This window comes from Zingiber officinale, chromosome 7B (assembly GCF_018446385.1).
Source record: "Zingiber officinale cultivar Zhangliang chromosome 7B, Zo_v1.1, whole genome shotgun sequence".
Classification (NCBI taxonomy): Eukaryota; Viridiplantae; Streptophyta; class Magnoliopsida; order Zingiberales; family Zingiberaceae; genus Zingiber; species Zingiber officinale.
In genome coordinates, this window is record NC_055999.1 from 45,123,172 (window position 1) to 45,137,802 (window position 14,631).

Consider the following 14,631-nt stretch of genomic DNA (forward strand, 5'->3'; position numbering starts at 1 on the left):
TAGGTCATGTCATGACCCATGTCTAAGCCTATAAAAGGGGTTTTGTTCTCCTTTTCATCCATCTTTGGCTTGGGGCTCTTCCCCATTGCTTGGGGAAGGGTTCTCCCCTTTGGGGAGGCCCTAGAAACCACATCTTCGCTTATCCGTCCACCTCTGGAGCAAGGGAATGCCTCTAAGGATGCCACGCTTCAAGGATAAGCACTCTCCTCTCTCTACTTCTTTGTATTGGGTTGTAGTTTGCTTCTTTATTTGTCTTTGGTTGTATTTCCTTTGCTATGGAGTAGATCTCTAGATCTTGGATGTAGGATGTAGTTGTGATGCATGAACTATGTATTTAGACATTTTCCTATGTAATGAAGTGTTTATATCATCATCTATGTGTGTTGTGCCTTGTATGTATTTGACGAAATGTGTGTGAGGTCAATCCATGTAGATGTAGGGTTTAGATCACCATGTAGAGGAAGAGCCTTAGATTGTAAGACCATAGGACCTTGTGATAGAAGGTATCCGTTACTTTCTATGCCATTTCCTTGAAACGGGGATCAATTCTTTATTAGGAAAACTAATTAGAGTTTAGAGGGTTCTCCTAAATTAATGTTAAGAAGTGATCTGTGTAATCTAGGAACGTGGACCAAGGGTCCTGGTGATAGAAGGATAGCCCTATAATCGGACTTCCTAAATTACCTCTTCTACTTAATTACATTAATCTGCTTTTAGAAAGTGACTTGTGTAATCTAGGAACGTGGACCGAGGGCCCTTGTGACAGAAGGATAGCCCTATAATCGAACTTCCTAAATTGCCTCTTCTACTTAATGACGTTAGAACTTGGGTAGAGACTTCGGTACAATCTTCGCAGGGTTGTATCGAACTCTAGTTAGAACTCCTACACGAGTGTAAGCATGAAGTTAGGGAGATGAACAATGCATAGGGGCATTAACTAGCATCGCAATGAAACTCAAATCCTAGTATCTATTCCCCTTCATTCACTTACGCTTTTTACTCTCTCTCCTCTCTTTTCTTTCTCTCTAGCATTTGTGAACCATTTTAGATTGTCTAGATAATACGCTGTGTAAAGTTAACTAGTGCTTAATCAACAGTCCCTGTGGGATCAATAATCTTTTGTATTACTGACGACGTAACCATGCACTCACGGTTCGTAACAAGTTTTTGGCGCCGTTGCCGGGGACTGTTTTCGATTAGCATTAGTTGATTAGCATATGAGCTATTTTAGATATTTTTCTTTTTCTTTTTGCATTTTCTTTCTAGTTTTTATTATGCATTTTCTTTCTTTTCTTTAATTATGCATTTTTTGTTTTTCTTGTAATTTTTTAAGATATCATAAGCACTAACATGTTAAGCAGGCCTTTGAGAGAATTTTCTGCACCTATTCTGTAAGATTTTTATCTCCGATTGTGCAACCTCATATCAAAGCAGAGAGTCTCCAACTAGACTTAGATTTAATCACCATGATACAAGGTCACAAATTTGGAGGAGAAATATCAGAAAACTCATATTTCCATCTTGAAGAATTCCTTAGGCTTTGTGATATGGTAAACTGTGAGGGTGTCTCAGCAGATGCAATTCGATTGATGGCATTTCCTTTCAGTATTAAAGATCGAACAAAGACTTAGTTTAATTTTCTCCATCATCAAAGCATCACAAGTTAAAAATAATTGGAGCAGCAATTTCTGAATCATTTTTCCCTCTAAGCAGAACAGTGTATATGAGGAATTGCTGTTGGTGCAACATCCCTCAGGTCAAGGTTGACCTGGTTGACCAAGCTGAGTCTTGGTTTGAGTTTAGATGTTTGACAATAAGAAATTGATTGAAGATGAGTCAAGTAGGTCAAGGTTGACCGGATGCTTGACTGGGAAGTCCTAACTGGGATGTTAGGTAGAATGGAAGTCCTGGTGAGTGAAGCCAGGCAGAAGGAAAGTCCTAGTGAGTGAAGCTAGGCAGATGGAAAACCCTAGTGAGTGAAGCTAGGTGAAAGTCCTGGTGAGTGAAGCCAGGTGAAAGACCTAGTGAGTGAAGCTAGGCAGATGGAAAACCCTAGTGAGTGAAGCTAGGTGAAAGTCCTGGTGAGTGAAGCCAGGCAAGGGAAAATCCAGATGGATCAAGGATGATCGGACATCTGGTGTTGGGAAGTCCAAGTAGGTCAAAGGATTGACTGGATACTTGGCACGAGGAAATACAGATAGGTCAAAGGGATTGACCAGACATCTGATGGAAGTCCAAGTAGGTCAAGGGAGTGACCAGATACTTGGCATGAATAGAAAAGTCCAAGTGGGTCAAAGGGATTGACCAGACACTTGGTGGGAAGTCCTAGCAGGTCAAAGGAGTGACCAGATGCTAGGCATGATGTACCAACAGGTCAAGGTTGACCGGATGTTGGTTTGAGAGGCTTGGAACTTGGTTTTGGGCAAAAACCAAGTGTTGGATCGATCAGTGGATCGATCCAGAATCTGGATCGATCAGTGGATCGATCCAGGCCTTTTCTAGCGAACAGAGAGCCTCTGGATCGATCCGTGGATCGATCCAGATGTCTCAATCGATCAGTGAATCGATCGGGACGATGCTGCTTCACGCGATAAGCGCTGGATCGATCCGTGGATCGATCTAGGTGCTTTTCCCAGAGCACAGAGGCGCTCTGGATCGATCCGTGGATCGATCCAAAGCCTCCCCGATCGATTGGGAACATTCGAATCGATCGGGATCCGACCGTTGCGTCGGGTTTATAGCCGCAGGCGAATGTTGTTTTCGTAATCTCTTCTCCGATTCACTCCAGATCTCTCGCCAGCTCCTCCACAGCACTCACAAAGCTCAGATCGCCAGTTCTTGAAGGATCTTGGAAGTTCTCCAAGTCAAGAGGCGGATCAAAGCCAAGAAGGGAAGCTAGGGTTAGGGTTTATACTCATTGTAAGCTTGTAAGCTTGTATTTCTTGTATCCTTTCCCTCTCTTCTTGTATTGAGTCTTGTAGGGCTTCTCCGCCCTTGGTAGTTACCATAAAGGAGAGTTTTATTAGTGGAGGGTGTGTGTGTTGGTGTGGATCCTTGGATTAGTCACCTCTTGTGAGGTGGATACCAAGTAAACCAACCGTGTTAGCGTTGTGTGATTGTTTCTTTGTATTTCCGCTGCACATCTTTGAAGAAACAAGCAACGCCGAGCAACAAGCGAACGCGACGAGCTATTCACCCCCCCTCTAGCTACTTTTGGTCCTAACAAGTGGTATCAGAGCGAGGCCGCTCTTCACCGGAATCATCGCCGGAAGGGTCAAGCATAACAAGAAAAGCTAGAGGGTGAAGAAGTTGGAGCAAATTCTTCAAGTTCAAGACTTTATCAAGCTCAACTTCAAGATGCAATTCCAAGATGGACTTGGATTTGACACAAGGGTGGCTCCACTGTACACATCCACAAGCTTCGATTCTTGGAAATCAAGAATCGAAAATTTTCTTATGATGGAGATAGAGCAATGGTTTGCTCTAATGGAAGGCTTCAAGGCTCCAAGAAATTCAAAGGGCAAAGTTCTCAAGAGGAGCAAGTGGAGCCAAGATCAAGTCCAAAGGTGCGAGGCCAATGACAAAGTGACCAAGCTTTTGGTCAATTTATTGCCAAGCACCATCCTTTGCAAAATTGGAGAATTTGAAGATGCAAAGGAATTATGGAGCAAATTGGACAAGCTTCATGAAGAGATCCCCTCCACTGTACAAGATCATGAAGAATCCAGAGAGGGTGACTCTTTGGAGCAAGACCAAGAGGAGGACTCCGAGGTTGAGAGATGCTCAACCTTCGAAGAAGAGGAAATCCTAGAAGCTTCATCCTCAAGGGAATGCAACGAAGGGAACAAGGAGGGAGCATACTCCTTGTTTCATATTCAAGATGATGAAGCCTCCACCTCTAGGATTGAGGGGGAGCAATCCTTGGTGACGCCAGATCAAGAAGAAGGAGAAGCTTCTACATCCGGGTCAAGAGACGAAGAGGAGGAAGAAGATTCTACCTCCACAAGTCAAGAAAAATCAAATGGAGGAGAATCAAGGTCCGATCAAGAGGAAGCTTTTACCTCCGGATCCAAAGGAAAAGATGCCACCCCTACAAGCAAAGGTATAAATATTTCAATTAATAATAAAAATCATATTATATGCTTTGAGTGTAGGGAACATGGGCACTACAAGAGCAAGTGCCCTAAATTGGCCAAGAAGAAGGGCCAAGTGGCACAAAGAGGCAAGGTGAAGCCCAAGGAGATCACCCCTAACACAAAGAAGAGCAAGGAGCATATTATATGCTTCTCTTGCAATCAAAAGGGGCATTACCGAAGTCAATGCCCCAAGGGGAAGAAGGTGGTCAAGGCTCAAGGAGGCACTAGTCAAGGGGGAGCCTCCAAGGTAAAGAAGAAGGTATCTTTTATTGAGCCTACCCCTTTACATTATGGTAAAAAGCATGATAGTTCTAAGTTTTATCATTTTAATGCAATTTACCATAAGAATAGGAAGCATGAGGGCTTTAAGGAAAAGCATGTGGCCCTACATGCCAAGACTACTACACCTAAGGTTAGGGATGTAGGTAAAAATCTAGGCAATAATTCTAAGGATTTTAGATACAAGCCTAGAAACAAAAATGCTCATGGATCAAGACCTAAGGACTTAATGACAGAAAATCAAGTCTTGAGGTCAAGACTTGATAAAATGGAAAAGACCCTAAAAAGGATGAAAAATATCCTATTAGGGCAAAATGAGCATAACTTAGGGTTAGGAAAATCAAAGCTATCCAATAGCAATAGAGGTTTGGGATACAAACCAAAGGCTAAGAAGGATGTGCCTAGTTATCATAGGGTTCCATATAGTTATGGAACAAACCCTAGGTCTAGTGGGCAAGTCAAAAATACTAAGGAGGTCATCCCTAAGAGTGTTTTTGCAATAAATGTGACTAAGGCTTCTAAGAAGTCTAAGAAAGTCACAAACAAGGTCACAAGGGAGGCTATCCCTAGAGTTGACCTAGAAAATGTGACCAAGGCTTCTAAGAAGCTCAACAAGGTCACTAGGAAGGTATCTAGGGAAGTTATCCCTAGTGAGTACCTAGAGCATCCAAGGAGCACCAATAGGTGTTGGGTTCCTAGGAGCATCTTCTCTACCCCATAGATGGGTTAGAGAGTGTCAACTCCGATTAGAAGGGTAGTTAACCCAACTTTGAGGAAATTGACACTCAAGGAGCATTTTCAAGGTTTTTGTTAACCTTTGAAAATGAAATGGAATTATTATTTACTCCTTGAAAGAGTAAAATGTGCCTAATGGTGGAAAATTGATTTTATCTTAAAAAGGCATAAATTGGGAAAACCTAGAGAAATACCAAGTTGGGATTTTGGTATTCTCTTAGAAATTTTAAGGCACTCCGGGCCTTGATTTAAGTGCTACTCTTGTGGAAAAATGAAGTATGCCAACATTTGAGGATATGCTTAATTTCGACTGGCATAAATTAATCAAGGGAATTAGAAATGCCAATTTAGGCTTTGGCATTTTCTTGAAGCACTTTAGGGCAAACTAGGTTTAAGTTGTAAGTTTAGCTAAGGTTTTAAGGATACTTAGATAGTTAATCTAGGTATATTTTATTTATGCTAAATCTTGCCATGATTGTTTGCCCATTATATGTCATGACATCATGTCTATTTTTGCATTCATTTTTTGTTATGAAAAATCCAAAAATACCATGTCATAACATTCATACATCATGTAGTTATAGGAATCTTTCTTTTGAAAGTTATTTTATTTTGATGTATGCCATAACATTATCATGCATTAGTTTATTTCCTTGTAATTAAGGACTAATGGCGTTTAACAACACTTATTAACAAGTGACATCCTAGGTGGATGTCTAATATCTTTAAAATGCCTAGATAGACATGCATGATCCCCAGATTAGGGCAAAACCAAAATCTACATCTCACAAAGACTATAAGGTGACTTGTATGTGCTTTAGTGCACATTAGATACAAGTGAGATGTTAGGAAGATGAACAAAACTCAAGATGTTGATTTAGTGCATTCTTTTGAGTTTTAGGTTCATCAAAACACATAGTTATGTGTTTTCCCAATCATTGGGAAAGCTAATGTACAAGTCATGTGCATTATGCCCAAGGAACATGATGGGATATTGGTTTTGAAAATGTTTTTAAAATGTTTTTGGAAAACCTTGGTGAAGGCTATCTTTTGATAGTAATCACCATTGAATAGTTAGACACAAACTTGAAGAAAACGCTAAAGTTTTTGCAAGTTTTCAAGTTTGTGTCAATCTTTGAAAATATGAAGTATTTTCATAGAAAACTATTTTTCCATGATTAAGTATGCCCTAAATAATGTCTACACGAAATTTCATGATTTTTGGATTTTTGTAGAATTTTCTAGGGGTTTCTGAAGTTGGCTGATTTTGAATTTCAGCAACTATCAGAGCTCCGATCGATCCATGGATCGATTGGAGTGCCTGAATCGATCCGTGGATCGATTCAGAAGGCAACTCTTGCGAGCAGAAGCTCGCTAGATCGATCAGCCGATCGATCCACACATCCTGAATCGATCAGTGGATCGATTCAAATAGGTTGAATCGATTGGAACCCAACTCCAATCGATCCAGGACGCTGATTTTGGCTGGGAAGGTCTGATTTCAGCACTCTAAACCTATTTTAGTCTAGGTAACCATTCCAAACCCCTAAAAATACATTTGTATACATAAAACGGGTGTTTTCGTGTGGAAAACAAGGATGGATTGGTTAAGGAAGGCTAAGTTGAAGTTTAGGTTGAGGTTTGTTTCAAATTTTGAATATTTGAACCTCAAAACTTCTAAATTTGGGTTTCCTAAAGGGTTAGGGATTCCAAGTCATTGTTGGTGCAATGACAGAAGTTACTACCATGTCTTTAGGGGGAGGGACTCTTTAAAGGCATGAAAATTATTTTTCATGAACCTTGGAAGGTGGTTAACCTTCTTTAAAGAAAATGCTCATGGATGAGCTTTTGAACTTGAAATGGGGAGTGGATATCCTCATTATTTTAAGTGGGAACTCAAGAGGTTAGAAAATGCTCAAGGTTGGGTATTTGTCTACATTGAGGAAGAAGTTAAGGATAAATGAAGGGTATGAGACCTTCTTTATCGTGTTGATCACAACGAGTGATGTTGTGAACAACGATGAGCAACTCTTCAGGGGGAGAGTCGTTAACAAATGGATTTGTTGATGTGTATCCAAAATTGGGGCATGAGTTGATGTATGCCCAAAGATGGGTTGATGTGTGCCAATAGGGGGAGAATGAAAGGACCTGTGAATGGGTGTAAGTTAGGCTTTCATTACCTAGAGGGAGTGTGCCCTCTTAGGGGGAGAATGAAGAGCTTAATTTATGTGTTCATTACCTAGTGACATGAAGATTGAGGCTATAGGATTAGCCTAACTTACATGTGGTATTGTAAGTGTTATTGTGGTATTGTCAAACATCAAAAAGGGGGAGATTGTTGGTGCAACATCCCTCAGGTCAAGGTTGACCTGGTTGACCAAGCTGAGTCTTGGTTTGGGTTTAGATGTTTGACAATAAGAAATTGATTGAAGATGAGTCAAGTAGGTCAAGGTTGACCGGATGCTTGACTGGGAAGTCCTAACTGGGATGTTAGGTAGAATGGAAGTCCTGGTGAGTGAAGCCAGGCAGAAGGAAAGTCCTAGTGAGTGAAGCTAGGCAGATGGAAAACCCTAGTGAGTGAAGCTAGGTGAAAGTCCTGGTGAGTGAAGCCAGGTGAAAGACCTAGTGAGTGAAGCTAGGCAGATGGAAAATCCTAGTGAGTGAAGCTAGGTGAAAGTCCTGGTGAGTGAAGCCAGGCAAGGGAAAATCCAGATGGATCAAGGATGATCGGACATCTGGTGTTGGGAAGTCCAAGTAGGTCAAAGGATTGACTGGATACTTGGCACGAGGAAATACAAATAGGTCAAAGGGATTGACCAGACATCTGATGGAAGTCCAAGTAGGTCAAGGGAGTGACCAGATACTTGGCATGAATAGAAAAGGCCAAGTGGGTCAAAGGGATTGACCAGACACTTGGTGGGAAGTCCTAGCAGGTCAAAGGAGTGACCAGATGCTAGGCATGATGTACCAACAGGTCAAGGTTGACCGGATGTTGGTTTGAGAGGCTTGGAACTTGGTTTTGGGCAAAAACCAAGTGTTGGATCGATCAGTGGATCGATCCAGGATCTGGATCGATCCAGGCCTTTTCTAGCGAACAGAGAGTCTCTGGATCGATCCGTGGATCGATCCAGATGTCTCAATCGATCGGTGAATCGATCGATATGCGCTGGATCGATCCGTGGATCGATCAGAGGCGCTCTGGATCGATCCGTGGATCGATCCAAAGCCTCCCCGATCGATTGAGAACATTAGAATCGATCGGGATCCGACCATTGCGTCGGGTTTATAGTCGCAGGCGAACGTTGTTTTCGTAATCTCTTCTCCGATTCACTCCAGATCTCTCGTCAGCTCCTCCACAGCACTCACAAAGCTCAGATCGCCAGTTCTTGAAGGATCTTGGAAGTTCTCCAAGTCAAGAGGCGGATCAAAGCCAAGAAGGGAAGCTAGGGTTAGGGTTTATACTCATTGTAAGCTTGTAAGCTTGTATTTCTTGTATCCTTTCCCTCTCTTCTTGTATTGAGTCTTGTAGGGCTTCTCCGCCCTTTGTAGTTACCATAAAGAAGAGTTTTATTAGTGGAGGGTGTGTGTGTTGGTGTGGATCCTTGGATTAGTCACCTCTTGTGAGGTGGATACCAAGTAAACCAACCGTGTTAGCGTTGTGTGATTGTTTTCTTTGTATTTCCGCTGCACATCTTTGAAGAAACAAGCAACGCCGAGCAACAAGCGAACGCGACGAGCTATTCACCCCCCCTCTAGCTACTTTTGGTCCTAACAATTGCATCACAAATTTTGCTCAAGAAGATGGAGAATTACTATTTGAAGCATGAGATAGATTCAAGAGTCTACAAAGACAGTTCCCTCATCATGGTTTGGAAAAATGGCTAACCCTGCACATATTCTATAGGGGAATTTCTTTCTCAGATAAGTGTTTGTTAGATTCATCAGCTGGTGGTTCTTTCATGAACAAGAGTGTGGACGAAGCATATACATTAATTGATCAAGTGATATTGAACCTCCATAAATGATCGAACAAAAGTTGGATGGAATTTCCCTAAAAAATTCAAGAAGTGCAAGCTATAAATGCTAAAGAGCCTATCAAACAAAATGTTATTCACCCATCCAAGTGTTTTGAAAATCTCCAGTTACAGAATGTGGGGCCCAAACAGTTGGAGGCAAAGATTGATAGCATAGTTTAAAAATGGTTCAAACATGATCCCCCTCCTATACATACAAGATCTAGTAAAAATGGTAATGTTATTAAGTTGAGAAGTGACAAGAATCATGAAGAACTTCTGAAAATGGACTTGTACAGAATTGAGGAGAAGAATAATAGAAGACCTCAAGAACTCAGTTCTATTACTCCAAGAAGTTCCCAAAAGCCACAAGTACCTTTCCCTCAACGATTGATCACACCAACACTGGATAATCAAGTTGGACCTCCTCCGCAAGTTCAAAGGGAATATGGGAAAAAGGAAGTTCAATTATTCCCAAGACCTTCACTAAGGGTTCCTTTTCCACAAATGCCAGTGAAGGTCAATGAAAACAAAGACTTTAAAAATTTCTATGATTCTAATACGGTTGAGTGCATATTTTAGGATGTATATAAAGATGAAGACTTTTTATATAAGGATTGTGATGATAATGTAGTGGATAATAAGTTTTCAGATCTACCTTCTAGCTTTACAGGGGATTATGGTGAAATTAAATTTTCAGATGATGAATGTAATGAGGTAGATCAAATTAAAAATGCAAATGAAGTCAATGATCCTGCTGTAGTAGATTCTCCTACTAAGGATATAGATGTTGGTTTATTTTTTGATGTTTGTGTTGATGATGATGTTATGAAAGGAAGTGTAGGGAGCAGTGTTGTGGAAGCAGCATATCAAGAATCACCTCCTTTATCCACACAACTCTTAGAGACTATGAGAATTGTAAGGGTTGAACATGTTATGGACCAATGTGTAGGGACTCATGTAGATATGGCTAAGTCTCAAGAATCACCACCTTTGGTAGCACCAACACCTGAGCTAGAGCCAGAGCCATTATTTGATTCAAAAGAAGTCACATCCACTGGTTTGGAACTTTCAGGTACCTTTCGACAATGCAAGGTTAGTACTTCTTGTGTACCTATGCTTGATTTTATTGAATGTGATTCCATTACTCATAACCGCTTTACTAAACTTGATATGGTTTTGGTTCTTACTTATTTAACTTGTATATGGGAGGTATGTTTTTCTTTTGGGTGTGCAGATTTTCATGGGGCCTATAATTGGAAGCTAAATCTGAACCATCTTCGACCACCTGAAAGAACTTCAAAGAAGACTAGGATGGAGAGAGCAATACTTCACTTTTTAACTTCTATATTGAAAGCACCCTCCATAATAAGAGTCCTTGGTACGAGGGTGTTGAAATATCTTACCCCTCCAAGAGTGAGATTTAGATGAATCTAATGAGGTGGTCGAGCTAATGACCTTAAACAAGCGTTTCTTGCGAGGCAACCCAAGTTCAATCTTATTTTCATTTTAGTTTAGTTTCCTTCAAATTCCTTTTTAGTTTCTTTATTCATAATAAATCATGCCCTTTACTTAATTTTTCTAGTCTATCTTATTTTTGTAGGATTTAATGTTGTGGAGGAGTGAAATTCACATATAGGGAAGTATCTTCAAAACATGAATGTCAACCATTTGGAGCTCATCACTTGGTAACTTCTCTAAACTTCATAAATCTCCTCCACATTCCATTTCTAGTTTTCATTGGGACAATGACAAGTTTAAGTTTGGGGGGATGTTTGGGTTTAGGTTAGTGTTTGTCATATTTCTTAGTTTTGCACACTTCTTTTTGAAAATTTTCCTAATTGCATCATTCATCATATCATGATTGTTTGTTCCTTAATGTAAAATACTAGCATGTTTCATCTAGATATTTATGTTGTGTGATTTGGTATGCTAGTATGTCTATTGATCTATGTTTTCCTATCCATAGTAGCATGAAGTGAGCATTGTTATTACTAGAAGAATTTGAATGTTGGCCTAGTTTCAGGTTCTCTTCACATTATGCTTGACTTTGATGGTAGATATTTTTGAAAATAGTCATGATTCATAGAATCAGACTAGTACTTTTGCTTTTATGGTGACTTCTCAATTATATTTTGGTGACTGGATAAACTCAGATCATGCAATCTCATTTCAAAAAATCAATCCCTAAAAAAATGAATGAAGGTTTGTTCAAGTTTGATACTTTGCAAGCATTCAAAGAAAGAAAAAAAAATAAGGGATAAAAAATAGTTATCGTGAGTGGAAACTAGTAATTCACCCCTTTGAGATCGAGTTAGGTTACTGGGGAAATAAATGCTATGTTTCTCTTGATAACGAGTATTCCTTTGAGACCTTGTGTAGGCGATGCATAACATTTTTGTGGGGAACAAACCTTACGTGTGGCAGGTAAGTGCTTATCGCCGGAAGTATGAGGAATGTGGTTAAATGAAAAATTGACTAGGCTTAGATATTGACACTTGAGAAAGTTAAGCCACTTATCGCACTGAGCACAGATAACTTCTATTTAGGCCACACTCAAGTAATTTTTGTATCATGCTCATCAATGAAACTATATGATAGGTTTATATTGATTAATTAGGGATTATTACATGACATCTACGCACATAAATCTAGATTGTGGGTTTTGATTGAGGACAAGCAAAGGTTTAAGTCTGGGGGTGTGATGTGCGTAGATTATATATATTTTTATGCATACTTTAACGCACATCTACTTGTATTTCATTAGAATAATCTATGTTTATTACACCCTATTTCATTATAATGTCATTCTTCCATTATATTCTATTTGGAGATCTACTCTTTGTTTGTTTTGATTGATAGGATGCAATTTGGAGTAAAAACGGAGTTTAAATGGAGTCTAAAGCTTCCAAAGTGTCCGGGCCATGTGGTGTTGGTTGGCCCTAGGAAGATCGTACCGGTTCCACTGTACAAAAATTTTGTACAAGTGCCAAACCTTTCCTAACAACCTATTGTGTTCTTTAGAAATTAAATTCAGAATCACAAACAGAACTTAACATTATTGATTCCAAATTTAACTTATCTGTTCTTAATGGTTTAGACTTGGATCGCAAGCGGAACTTAATACTATTGATCCAAATCTACCTATGTTACAAATTCAATTAAATATTTATTTCGGAAATTGGCTCCCAGGTCAAACATGGCGAGGCACATGGCCTTCATGGGTATGGGAGCATCCACCACTGCCACGACAAAGCCTCTTAACGAAATTCAATATTTAATTTCCTAAAATAACATTAGGTTTACCAAAAAGAACAATCGAATCACAAGATCGAAAAAATAAAAAAATACAACTTCGAATATCTAATCCAAAAATCTAGAATCATATGCCTCTTGTGTTTGGAGTTCATACAAAGGAAAAACTAGTATGATGCGGATATAATTACTAGTTATACCTTTCTTTGTATGCAATGACCTCTTGATCTTCTACCATATTCCTCTTCTTATCTCGGACATTGTGTGGGCAACGATCTACCGAGATGAGAACCACCCAATCCCTTCTTCTTCCTCCCCAAGTTTCGGCCACCAAAGCTCCTCCAAGGATGTAGAGGTTTGGCCACCACCACCAAGCTCCAAGGGATGCTAGAAACAAAACCTCCTTTCTCTCCTTCTTCTCCAAGCTAGAACCGACGACCAAGGACTCCTTCTTGTGTTGATGCCGCCAACCACAAAAGAGGAAGAGAAAAAGAGAAGAGCTAGAAACAATGGCCGACCATCACCAAGGAAGAGAGGGAGGAAAAATAAAATGGAGTTATTTTTTCATGAAGGCACCCCTACCCCCTCTTTTATATTCCTTGGTCTTGGCAAATAAGGAAAATTTAAATAAAAACTTCCTTAATTTATTTTCCATGAAAAGGAAAATTTAAAAGTTTAAAAACAAATTCCTTTTCATGAATCAAGTGGCTGACCACCTTCAAGCTCCCAACATGGAAAGTTTTAATAACACAAGAATTAAAACTTCTAATTTATTTCCGGAAATTTTAATAAAAATTTCTCTAATAATTTTTCCCTTCATGGTTGGTTATAAAAGGAATTTTATAAATTAAAATCTCTCTATTAAAACATGTGGTTGATTTCCAAAAAAGGAAAGTTTTCTCTAAAATTAAAATCTTCCTTTCAATCTACAAATAAGGAAAGATATCAAATCTTTTCTTAATCTTTTGTAGAAACTTATAAAAGAAAATATTTAATTTTAAAATTCTCTTTTTAAATCATGAACATGGTTACAAAAAAGGAAAGTTTTATCAAAATTAAAATCTTCATTTTAATCTACAAATAAGGAAAGATATCAAATCTTTTCTTAATCTTTCGTAGAAAGCTATAAAAGGAAAGATTTAAAATTTAAACTCTCTTTTAAAATCATGATATCCACATTAATAAAAGATTTTAAATAAAAATAAAACCCCTTTTAATCTAGCCAGCCAATCAAGCTTGGGCTCCAAGCCATGGCCGGTCACTTAACTTAGCTTAATCCTTTTACTTGGCCAGCCCAAGCTTGGGCTCCAAGCTTGCTTGGCCAGCCCCATTAGGATAGGTAAGAAGGTGAGTAAGGGTGGATATAATACTTTATAAATAAGAAGCTACGATAGGGACAGAGAGGAGAAATTGGTTTTGGTCTCCCGATGAAATTAAGCTTCCCGTGTTCGCCCTGAACACCCAACTTAATTTCATCAATAATAATTCATACCACTAAAGAATTATTATTGAACTACCACACCAATCCCAAATTACGTTTTGGAATCTCCCTGTGTTTAAGATGTCGAATGTCCAATAATTAAATGAGTTACTGACAACTCACTTTAATTAATTTCTTAGTCCAAGAGTAGTACCACTCAACCTTATCGTCATGTCGGACTAAGTCCACCTACAGGGTTTAACATGACAATCCTTATGAGCTCCTCTTGGGGACATTATCAACCTTGATTACTAGGACACAGTTTCCTTCTATAATCAACAACACACACTATAAGTAATATCATTTCCCAACTTATCGGGCCTATTGATTTATCAAACTAAATCACACCCTTTGATAAATTAAAGAAATAAGTATTAAGTATATGTGCTTGTTATTATATTAGGATTAAGAGCACACACTTCCATAATAACAGAGGTATTGTTCTTTTATTTAATCAGTATAAAAAGAAACTAACTCAAATGGTCCTGCTCAATATACTCATAGTGTACTAGTATAATTTATCAGTCAAGATAAGCTAATACTTAATTACACTACGACTATTCTAATGGTTTGTTCCTTTCCATCTCAGTCGTGAGCTACTGTTTATAATTTATAAGGAATTGATAACATGATCTTTTGTGTGTGACACCACACACCATGTTATCTACAATATAAATTAATTAAACAACTACACTTAGCATATAAATGTAGATATTGACCAATGTGATTCTTA

General features: G+C 39.0%; 1 non-coding gene across 1 annotated transcript; it reads right to left on the reverse strand.

The window, feature by feature from the left end:
• Positions 1 to 8,914: 8,914 nt before the first annotated feature.
• LOC122007465 lies at positions 8,915 to 9,021 on the reverse strand. Its single transcript, XR_006118961.1, has one exon. It is a non-coding gene; the product is annotated as a small nucleolar RNA R71 (small nucleolar RNA).
• Between the last annotated feature and the right edge of the window lie 5,610 nt (positions 9,022 to 14,631).